The following is a 12,134-nucleotide window of genomic DNA, read 5'->3' as shown; positions in this document are numbered from 1 at the left end:
CAGTTCTGATGTAGCTACTATTGCTGATATAATTTAACATTGGTCCTGATAGGAGTATTTTAATGAAAAAAAACATACTTTGTGTCCTATATCACTATAAACTGTCTAAAACCAGCATTCATTCGAGAGACATTTCCATACTCAATTAATTTCTTTCAGCAGAAAGGTAGTAATAAAACAAAGCTCATACAACACATGATATTAACACAAGAATCTGACACTAATGTTCAGATGTCAGTCCAAAAAAATAAGTGAATGAGGATTAAAATGTCTCATTTTTGCAGAATGTGAGGTGCTGAATGAAAACATGGTGTGCATATGTCATTGCCTTTGGCAGGAATGGTAATTTAAAGACTAAAGGAGAAGTGGGTCTCCTTACAGGTCTGTTTTCTTGGAACTTAATAACCAATCCCACAACCTGGAAAACAGAAGAACTGTTTGTGTGTCATCTGGTTTCTTCATAAATATTCAGGGAAGACTTTTGTTTTTCTGTGAAAACTGCCTCTACAAACATTTTGAATATATAAATATGAATTGTTCATGCAGTCTTTGCTTTCATAAATACCCTATCCTGTTTGGCTAAGCCTCATGTAAGTGGAATTTGAATGGCGGGACTTCCTTCTGTGCAGCCTAGCAAGGGTTTGAGTGGCAACCAGGCTCTTGCTTTCTGCTTTTTCTCATCAAACTGTTTAATTGAAGTTGTAGTGAGAGGGCAAGAGAATTGGAGCAGGGCCGTTGGTGGTGGAGGTACGTGGAAACCCCCCTGCTCCACAGCCTACCCATCCAGGAGAACAGCATAAGGATGCTCAGGAGTGCCCACTGCTGTGATGAGCAGGGTGGGTTCCCAGCCACCCACAGCCAGAACTGCCAGCCACTGCAAGACCATGTTCCAGCAAGGCAGAAACAGTACTTTTGCCTGCCTTGCAACATGGACTTGCAGTAAGCAGGTGCCAGTCCATGTGCAAGTGTTTTTCTCACTTACTTCTTTTTTGAAGGGCTACTGTTTAATCTTGATGCAGGACAGGGGAAAATCTGGAATCCTGGAGAAATTTGTGAGCTAAAAAATAGCTGTTTCTTGCACAATTATGCTTACAGAAACCCTTTTTCTTCCTCATGCTCACTCCTGGAATTAATCTGGGTTGTTGACTTGGGTTTTATTTTACATCAAGTTTATTTTTCATCTGTTTGCCATTGTTTGGATAATGATAGAACAGATGAAGAATCAAACCAGGAGAGATAAGAATACAGAATCACAAATAAAGCACCCAGGAAAATGTTCTTCATAACTTTTAAATAGATTTCTCTGGACTATAAACTCCAAAATTCTTCCTGACAGATTGACCAGCAATGACTTTTCCAACAGCTCTTTTGGTATAATTTTAACTAATTTCTTCTTTTCCATTCTCCACAAGAGATTGAGGAACTCAGCACACAGGCTTTGCATAAAATAATTTAATTTAGTTGTGCCATTTTTTTCAGCATTCTTAATGGAGACTGTACATCTTGTTAAATTTCTGGAAAGATTTTTTTCTTTGTTCTCAAGTTGATCGCTCTGCCATAAAAAATGGAGTCTTTGTGCTCATGAAAATGGCATTAGAAATTGAGCGTTCCTCTTTCAACCTTCCTGCGGCAAATGAGCTGGTACAAATAGGAAAGGGATGGTCTGCAATGAAAGTAGCATGAAGTCAGCAGTCTGTATCTCTCTCTTTTGTTTGGATAAGTTTCAGACTTTTTGTTCAGGTTAGCAAAAACTGTGTTATTAACAGAGCTGTGCTGCTGCTCCTTGCTGAATTCATTCCTCTTACTGCCTACTAGTAAATTTTTCTGATGTGACCCTAAGTGTCATTATCCATATCACATTGATAATGTGAACACTAGCATCACTCATTAAAGCAATGGATGGAAGTGGTGCACACCACTGTGGTGCACACTCCTCAGTAATGTGTAATTGCAGTTCTTTAAGGAACTATAGAAGATAACTTGCATTTCGCACACCACTGCCAAAGAGGTGGGTTAGGTGTTCCTAAGAGATGGCTTTCCAGCCTCTTTTTGAAGACCTGCACTGACAAAGATAATACAACCTCCTTGGCAGCTTTTCCAGTGTTGGTACCATTCAAATCAGAAACCTTCTTATTATTTTTAACCTAGGTTTACAGAAGTGCAAGATTATTGCTACTTGACTCATTGACCTTGGTCTCAGAGGACAGATTATTCCTTTTTTCTTTTTTTGCCCCAAGCGTGAGTTTTCTACGTGCTTGAAGACTGCTATTATTTCCCTCTCAGATTCAAGTTTAAGCTGTCAAACCACCCAGTGTTTTCCATGAAGCCTTCCCCCACACCCATGTCCTGACCTCTGACACTTGCTGTTCGGGGACCACTGCCATGTGGGGTCATTTCTGTGGAACTTCACGTTTCAGTTCTGTTCCGTCTTTTAAAAGTTTTGTCTGGAACTTTAAGAAGGTTTCAATAACTACAGAAAAGGGAAAAAACTAACAGCTGGGATGTGCGCTAGTGACGGCCATGGCGTGACGATTCTCGATGGCAGGGGGGCTGCGGTGCTCTGAAGTGACGGCGCAGCCGCCTCCGCGGTGGCGGTGCCGGCGCTGGTCCCGAGCGGGAGCGCCCTCGCTAGATGGCACCACCGGAGCGAGGCACCCGCCAGGGAAGCGGCGCCTGGAAGGGCGAGCTCCTGCTCCGGGAACCTGCTCGCTCTCTTTCCAGTGTCGTGTGGCTGGACTACTGAGATGAGCAAATACGCACACATGGAGGCCTTGCTTCCTCCAGCTGTGCCGGCTTCTTAGAGATCAATGAATCCCTTTATACTGCGTCTCACTGCGCGGTCTGAATGCACCCTGACTCCTTGTCGTTTGAGCTCTTGGAGCCTTATCCTGATGGCTCTTCTTGGTTCATCTTCCTGTTAATATTTCTTTAATACATGGGGTCTGGAAATATACTTCTGCAGCCTCAGCCAGATTCATGCAGCTCTGTAGGCCAGAACCATGAAAAGCACTTGGTATGTGTGTGATTTGAGAGCCGTATTAACAGGATAGCGAGGGTGAGATCCCAGGTAAGAAGAGTAAGGTTTTCATTGTATGTATTAAAATGTGATGGTAAGCATAACAGAAGGTACTACATCACCTACAGTAGGAGTAGTTATTGTTGAACACTACTGGTAAATTATAAAAATAATGAGATCACAGAAAGCACATGACTAGTAACTTTCTGTATATACAGGGTAGTCATAAACGTGAAAGAGGAATAGCCTGTTACAAATCTCCCTTGGTCACACTCTTCTGAAGTGTCTTATTTTCTGATACATTTTAAATGCCTCAATTTACACATAGTTCTTCTCCCTACCCCGTTCTTGTGGTGCTTGTTGCTTGCAGTTTCCCACTGCCCATCAGATTGATCTTGAAATGTGGATGTGGCATCTGTATCAGAATGTTATGTAGGGAGTAAAACTGGAGACTGCTTACAGCTCTTGGTCCATCTGTAGCGTTTGGAAAGTTTGCAACTGTAGCCCAGGAGGCTGGAATTAACACCATTGTTCTGGCAGTGCAGTTTCTTGGGAGACAGAAAAGGATTATTTCTTGTTTTAAGAAAAAATATTGTTTTTCTTTAATATACATATATATGTATCTCTGTTTGTGTGTTAGTATGTGCATATTAAGAGGTAGATGATGATGCTGCTTCCAGGAAAAATATTTCTGAGAACTTGAACTTCCTTCCTACTGGAACAAGTGCCTCAAAGTAGCTGATACTTTCAAAGCTTCAAAAAGAGTTTCATCTCTTCCCCAGAGCTATTTGAATTTGAGATCTCAGAAGCAGGGATTACCTGTAATGTCTTCTTGGTGGAGCAGTACATCTGAGTCGGATTTTTAATTTATCAGCAGCTGTAGTCTGTGTGTCATTGTAAGATATCTATCTATCTATCTATCTATCTATCTATCTATCTATCTCTATTTTATTTCTTCATTATGCATTTTATTTCAACACTACACATAAAAGCACATTTTACACAAGCCAATGTACTCAAGTAACCTTCATCAGATTCATAAATAAAACGGTACTTGAATATTTGACTTCCTGTTAAATTAGACTGCAGCAGCATCCTGAAGAGATCCCATTTCCCACCTACTTAGCTGTATTCAGCTGAACAAAACAATTTCATCTTTCCATCCTAAATTGTTCTGCAGGATTTTTTAGGATGTCTTTACCAGGGGATGTGTTTTAAAGGTGAATTGACAACAGGTAGAGTTTAACAGGCATCTAAGTATGCAAAATTTGTCAGGAAAGTAGGTGCTGAGCACAAATAGTTATAATGTATATTGAAGAAAAATTTCAAATATACTTCTATGGCAAGTTTTTATGACAAATGTGTGTATAAGGATCAGTACCTTTAGCAGGCTGAATATAGATGGAGATTTCCAGAATTTTTATGGTAATTTCCCACTGATAGGTTGTCTTCCTGTAAATATTAATTGCAATACTTACATAACAAGTGATCCATATAAATCTTTAACAGCAGGAAAAAATGTGGGTTGTGTTGCCTTGAGCAATCACTGTATCACCTTTCAGTCTTTCACTTCCGAAGGCGTGTTGCATGAATCCTGTCAGAAGACATTCCTGACAATGGAACAGAGCAGATTTTTCCACCTGCAGATTATTCACTTTAATTGTTCACACAGTGCAGTAGCGAGGATCTGGAGAATCAGACTAATTTAACTGAATGTTTGTCCAGCAAAGGGTAGTTACCTCTGCACAAGTTTAGTGCTCAGCCCATGGGTTGCCAGAGTGTCATCAGAAATTGACTGGTCTCATACAGTTTGATAAATCTGGTCTGTTACACTGCAAACTAGCATGGTAATGTAAAGCAAGGAAGTGAGTTCTTTTGAGAAATAAATAATTTCCTCTAAAATACAGCAACAGATCCTGTCCTACCTCCAAAGTGCATCCTTCCTGCTTTGTAGTGCACTGGGGAAACATTGCTGTGTTGATATAAATATTAACATAAAAACAGAAGGAAAAGAAAAAAACAAGAAAAGAAAGAATGAAGTTCTGTCTCCAAGATTTGTGTATACAAAACTATGGAAGGTCATTCAAACTACCTACATCAAGACAACTTCCTTACAAATACCGTGTGTCAGCAGTCAGGGTGAAGTCAGGCTGCAGACTTTGCCATATACATGTGCTTCTCATAAGTTTTATTATTTGTGTTGTTTCCCTTTTCTAAAGGAAGGGATTTGCAAGCTTGGGATGAGATGGGGCAAGGACTGCAGCGTGGGGCTGACTCTGGCTGTGGGAGCAGTTAAATCAGCCATTTGGGAACACCAGTAAGAACAGAAAACATATGAAAACAGCCTGGATTTCTCTTTCAGTTTCCATGGACCTCAGTAAGAAGTAGGAATAACACTACATGCAAAATCCATGCCAGCATCTGGCTGTGGCATTGTGCTCCTTGGAGTCTTGACTGTTCTGCATCCAGGACACTGCTAATGTGGTGGGACATGAGGCAGGGCTAACAAGCAGGAGGGTGAAGGTTAAGGGCAGACTGAATGGGGTTCTTCCAGATAGGAAATGGTGGGGGGTGTCAGGAAATGATACTTTTTAAGCTTGCTTGAAAAATTTTTGGGGAAAAGTTGTTAACAAGCTAGGTTTTCAAGAAATTTTGCAGCCTCACCTTGAAGCTGAGTTTGGTTAGGGCCAGCCCTTAAACCTTGCACATCTGTGAGGTTCTGGGCTGTCCATCAGAGGTCTTTGGTTCTACCCCCTGCTACACAGGGGGAAGGAGGGGGTGATGTTCAGCTAAGATGTCAGAGCAGTAATACCTTCTAATTTAGACATTAGGACTTCCCTTTAAGTATAGCTAAAGGTTCTGTGCTGTTCCTAACAGCCTTTGTCATGGGAACCTCACCTCAGAAAGGAAGAAGAGTGGTGGTTCCTGCCTTAAAATATCAAGCCAGAAGAAACATCTGCTCTTAACTTCCTTAGGAAAATTTCTAGTCAATCAGACCCTTTTTCGTTGGAGACCTATCTTTAGCTACCAAAGCATTTTAAATTTTGCAGTAAATTTCTCATAGGCCACAGGAGTAGAAAATAAGTAGAAGAGGAAATGACCCATGAAATATTTGCAGAGGTGATGTTTTGTGTGTGTTCTGCTAAAATGTCTCCTTCAGTGTATTAAGTGTTTATATAGCACTGCAGCCACTATTAATCCAAGTAGTCATGTTTTTCCTAGCCCACCATGGACCCTTTCCTTATGGTCACCCCCTTGAAATTAATCAAGGTGAGCACAGAGTTGTCATCACTGGAAAATTGTTTATTATTTTAGGAAATGTGATCTGTTTCTGCCTGACCAGAGCTGGATGTTGCTAAAAATACTGAGAATGTTAATGTTACACGGGCAGTAAACATCTTCTTTAACACAGGAAAAAACAGCAAATGAAGAACCAGTTGATCCTGTAGTTCCACTGGTAATATGTGATTAGTTCGAAACTCAAGTGCCCCATGCAAAGTGCTTACATTGTGGTCATAAAAATCCCTACTTTTCTGAGAACACAGGAGGAAAAGTTTTCTCTTTAATTTGATTTGACATCCTAATATATGTTCCCTATTTATGGGTTTGCATTATTAGTAGAATGTAACCTATCCTTAATACTGGTTTGTTTTTCATTTCTCCTCCTATTTCCTACCTCCTCTCTTCTGTGTGATTTTTGGGGGTTTTTCCCCCTTTTCTATCCCATTTGTGTTTCATTTGTATATACAAGAGCAGCTTGAAAGATACTCTGTTTTGCAAGCAGCTACTCATATATCTGGGCTCATAAGCGAATTCTTAGCTACAACAAGGAGAGGTTCATGAGGTTGCAAAGTTCAGCCTTGTGATGGGCAGCAATTCACTGAGGTGTCTATTCTGAATTTCTGGTCTCCACTGGCCAACCCACCCATACTACTTTTTTTCCCCTCTTCTGCGTCTCTCTTTTTTCAGATGAGAATGAGCGATTTGGTACCATAATATTAAAATCTCCTTTGTCTCCAAACTTAGTATCTTCTTTTGATGTCTGCTCCTAATAAACGAAGAAGTGTAAATAGCTGGTGTTCTTTCTGCCTGAACTGGACCAGGATCTTTAACCTTTTGACCTGTTAAGAAACAGTACAGTTTTTCTAAAGAATTTCTCAAGTCTTTCTAAAGAATTGAGACAATTGCAGAAAACATAAAAACTCAGAATATTTGACATCTGTCACTCTTCATTTTTTGCTCTTATGACATTTTCCTCTTCCTAACCTCCTATCTTCCAGGACTTTCATCCTTTTAGTCTCTTTTTAAAAGTTTTTAATCTCCTGGGGGGAGGAGAGAGTGATTTATCTCTTCCTGCTGCTCCCTGTTCCTGATATCTGCCTCATCCCAGGCCTCCAGAATGTAACCATATTTTGTCCAGTCAACCCTGCATCATCCTTCACTATCTTTTCTTATCTTGCTTTATGTTAACATTTCCTTCCCTCTGTCTCTCATTTTGCTTCTGCTGCTCCTACTAGAACACACACTTCAGCTTAAACGAAAGGAAGTAAAAGCCAACTTGCCATCACTCCCTTTCTCCTCTACTTGCTTTTATTAGATGAAACTTAAGTTCTTTTGCAGAATCTTCTGTGATGAAGGTATTTTTCTTGTGTTTCTGTTAAATGCTCATGATAGTTGTTAGATTAGTTTATTTAGACAGAAGAAGACAGCAACAATGATCAAAGAAGTGTCTCTGTTCACTCTAGAAACCTGAAGTGCTGTAAGCCTACAGTGGATAGGAATATACAATGAATATAGTTGTCTGTATCTGCTGACTGTAACATTTATTGGAATTCTGTTAATCAAATTAATAACTGTTACCTGCAAGCTGGCATTAAGACAAAAATTAGGGAAGACCTATAAGTTCTTTCTCATGGCAGAGCTATAGAGAATTTGGCTATGGGTATTAATAGGTAAGCTATCACATTGCCTTTGAGTTTAAAAGAAAGAAAAGTCACATTCCCAAATACTACTTTCATTGTAAGAGATTGGTAGTTGTTAAAGCCACTAAATACAAGCTACAAATTGGCAGCTGAAAGTTTATTTTTCTTGGCTGAATTCTAGGATTTTTTTAGCCTCATACTTCTTTGCTTAGCTAAATTGTATAAATAGCGGATAAATTATTTTTAATTTAATCAAGTAGGTGCCCTTAGAAGCAGTGACGATACGAAGAAATACACTGTTCCTGTGTTTTGGTTCTGGGCTGAAACCTTGCCAGAAACATACCTCTTGAACATTTGCCCACTTTATAATCCAAATAACAGTTAAGGGATGAAAACTTCAGTGTCCTGGCAGTGTGGATTTAGAGACACTGAGTCCAAAGGAGTCCAGAGCCAGTGGGTGTGAGCTGGCCCTGCCAGGGAGAAGTGGTGCAATGCAGAGCACAAGAGAAATCCATAATTATTTTTTCCACAAATACATGTATTATATTAGAACATCAAACGGTATACTTCAATAAAGTAATTTTGTGACTGTAGTAGAGGAGGGTGGTTGGCTTAAGGACTGAGTTATTGTCTGTGCTGAAAGACATGACATGCAGTGTACAGCTTCCTTCTGAATTTGGTCTGGGGGTTCTGCATTTCCAGCTACATAATTCCCATCACGCTTGGTATCACAACTGTGTTACACACAGTTAAACTGCAAGTCAAGACAACGCAAAGAACATCCTGATTAAATTAAAATGTCAGGTAAGACAAGAAAAAACAAACTCCAAACTGGACACAAGGAAACCTCTTAGAATATAGATAGAGGAATTTATTTTGCTTTGAAAATACACCAGAACATTGATCTGATAGGAGGCTCTGGCAGGACTTTAATATGTGCTGGTTCTAGACAATTCATTTTAATTGCTTTTATCTTCAGCTTTAAAAGTGTATATTTTTTTTCTGGAAGGATACTTAGTGGACTGCAAAGGCAGTCATTGTTTTTTAAAGTGTATTTGGAAGATGATTATAAATCCCTACAGAAGCTAGTTGCTAATTTGTTATTCCAGGCTGCATTTCAGAGATTTGAGATAAACTTCAAGTTGTTTAGTAACAAGAATGGAAATTGAAAAAATTGCATTTCTTCCGTGGTAACATATATGTAATAAATTCCAAAGTTGTGTATAAAATGTTTAGACATTGTTTCCTGCTCCTCATCATTGGATGCAGTTTTCTCATAAAATCACAGGGGGTAAATATGTTGATTGTTATGTTGATTGTCACAGTCTTCTTGTTGCAATTTTTTTTTTTTATTAAATACTTCTTTGTATTTTGAGTAAGTGTTCACACTGCCAAAGAGCCAGAGATTACTAATGAAGGCTTTGGCATGCTTGAAGGCAACTGAAAACAACAGAGACTTTGAGGTGAAAGTCGGGATAGTTGTTTTGTTAATGTTTTGCTTTCACTGATTTGTGGGTATGCATTTATACATGTCAATGTCCATATAGCTGTATGTTAAGTGATATTCATAAAACAGAGAGGAAAAAATGTAGCTATTTTATTTTAGGCAGTGTACAGATAGCAAACTGTCCATTGTAAAGCTGGCAGTGACCATAAGTCCCCCACTTCGATACACTGACTTTGTGCACCAATAAAACTTTTCTAAAGTTTGCTTACAGTTCAATTTTTAGGAGTATTTTGCAATTTGGATGGCCCATAAGCATTATCAGGAAGGTATAACAGGCTAGAGACATTTCTTATTTCTCAAGAACAGTGTTATTCTGAAGAATTACTTTTTTGTTTTTCAAGAACGGAGCTGTATGACAGTTGTATAATCACTTACTACTGTTAACTCATTCTTGCTTTCCTCTTTTGGCTCTGATAAAATTATTTCTTTTCTCATTTCTCACTGGTGCTTTGCTTAATTGAGTTTTCTTCCTATTTTTATTGTTTGTTTGTTTTAGAAAAACACAGTGCCGTGTATGCCATAGTAGGAAAAAAGCTTCATTTGAAGGTTTGACATGATGCTATTTCTCCATCACATGTTAAAGCTTCCACAATTCTTTCTGCCAATAAGGTGCTTGTGGCTCTGCTATACTCCTCAAAATTGGCTCTTGCTCTGGGATAATGAGCAAGTTTTTTTGCTTTAATTTTATTTGGCTTTCAATCAAATCTTGCAAGCTTTGGTGGTTAAACTCATTTAGTGGTATGAGTTTGTATTCCACCAAACTGTCTTCACCAGATGCAATAGTATGTTAGGAATTAAGTCAAACTCTACTTTGCTGGGCCATGCTGGCCTAATTACAGTAGAGTATGCTTTAATGAGGATTCTTCTGAGCTGCCTCTGCCTGATATGGCAGACAGCCCAGGGGCAAATTTCAGATCCCAGTGTCAAGAACTGATTCATTGCTTGTCTGCAATTAACAGCTGGGCTTCAGGGTCTGGATAGAAAACTAGAATAAGATCCTCTTTCAGCTCATATATTGAACCCAGAGTTGTTGGCCTTTTCCAATGCAGATGTAGCTCAAAGGCCAAATATAATATATTTGTCACGTAGAACATACTGCACAGATTATGGAGAAATAAGACAGTTTTGATTAAATTAACTCAAAGTCTTTAAATTGCACATCAAAGAATGGTCACAGACAGTGGAAGGCATTTCATAAGGAAAGAAAAATATAATGTCCAGGAGTAAAACAGATCTTTCTGTCTGAGAGTGAAAAGAGTGATAGGTCACTGGTTATATAAATGAGCTTTGCCATCTTTATTTTAATTGCTTGAACCTCTGAGAGCTAATGCCAAGCCTGCTTTGTTTGTATGTCCCCCTTCATTCTCATCTAATGTTGTGCACTTTCCAAAACACCAAAAAAGAAAAATTGTCATAGCATAGCATATGAAATATTGTTGCTAGTTATAATATGGAGGGGGGGAAAAAAGAAGTTTATGCTCCTAGAAACTCTATTGCTCATCCCAAACAATATTCATGCCCCAGGAAAGAAGGAGGGAAAACACAACAGGAAACCTTCTTTCGTAAATCTGCTTTGTTTAATCAAAAAAATCATTGTTCTTGGCTAGCTCTCAAGGCAAATGTCATGGCATCCCATAATGCCGGCTGCAGGAACAGGCTCCTATTCCCCTAGTACACACTGTTACACAGCCTGACCTAAATACAACAAAGAACTGGAACAGTGGCCTGGTTGTGAGTTGGGAGATTTTGCTTGAGAGACTCTCCTCAGATATACTAGTCCACCTTTTTGGAAGAAATCTGTCAAGCCGTAGTACAGAATAATACATTTTTGCCTCCTGTCTAGTTCCAGGGATAAGAGTCAATTTGAAACTTCTTTTGGAAGACTTTTGTTCCCTGCCATCTGTAGATGTTTGAATGTGTAGTATATGAAATAGTGTTATGTTTAGCACCCATAATCTTTCAGTCTTTCTTTGATACTACTGTTTCAAACATGCATGTTCTCTTTCATTAAATAGCTGAAGTTCAAGTGGTTTAAAACTTATTTTTTTCAAACTAGAGAACAGCATTACTCACATACCAGAAGGCTAAGTAATGTCTGGGATTTATTAAATCATTCAGCTAAGTTGACCACAGACAGTTTCATATAGAACAAGTGCTGGAAGAAAAATAATCTATGATGATGTTCATTATACTATAACATACACAGACTGAGAGCCAAACACTTGGTATCATTTCTGTCTCTACAATTATTGTATTTCTTTTTAAACCTTTAACTAGCTTGACAGGCTTGGTTATAGAGAGTTTGAGCACAGAGGAAATATGTAGGTAGGTTTAATGTTAATTTGACATCTTGGTAAAGCAGCTATGGGCTGTAACAAGATGAGTATTTATTGGTGACTTTAATGAATAGGTAACTTTTACTGCCAAGTTAGTGTTCTTGCACACTTTTAAAAATCTTACATTCCAAGTGTATTTGCAAAATTCTATTGCTGTTTTATTTGGCAAAAAGAACATTATTGAAGCTCGAATTGGAACAGGGCAGTTTTTTGCATCTGTTCCTAGTATTCCAAATACTTATGAGTCTTTGCCACTTTATCAACCTTTTATAGATAAAGTGCTACTTGAGAAAAATGCAAAAATAATAAAATGGATGTTACTGATCAGTCAATACTAACGTAAAGTGTCAGAA

The 12,134-nt window shown here is 38.7% G+C and overlaps 1 protein-coding gene across 7 annotated transcripts in view; it reads left to right on the top strand.

The window, feature by feature from the left end:
- Positions 1-12,134, top strand: part of NT5DC1 (5'-nucleotidase domain containing 1) — a 132,451-nt gene that overhangs the window by 73,781 nt on the left and 46,536 nt on the right. The gene's annotated exons all lie outside the window — the stretch shown is intronic.

Source organism: Aphelocoma coerulescens, chromosome 3 (genome assembly GCF_041296385.1).
Source record: "Aphelocoma coerulescens isolate FSJ_1873_10779 chromosome 3, UR_Acoe_1.0, whole genome shotgun sequence".
Lineage (NCBI taxonomy): Eukaryota > Metazoa > Chordata > Aves > Passeriformes > Corvidae > Aphelocoma > Aphelocoma coerulescens.
The sequence above is the reverse complement of the archived record's forward strand: the minus strand, read 5'-3'. Positions and strand labels throughout refer to the sequence as shown.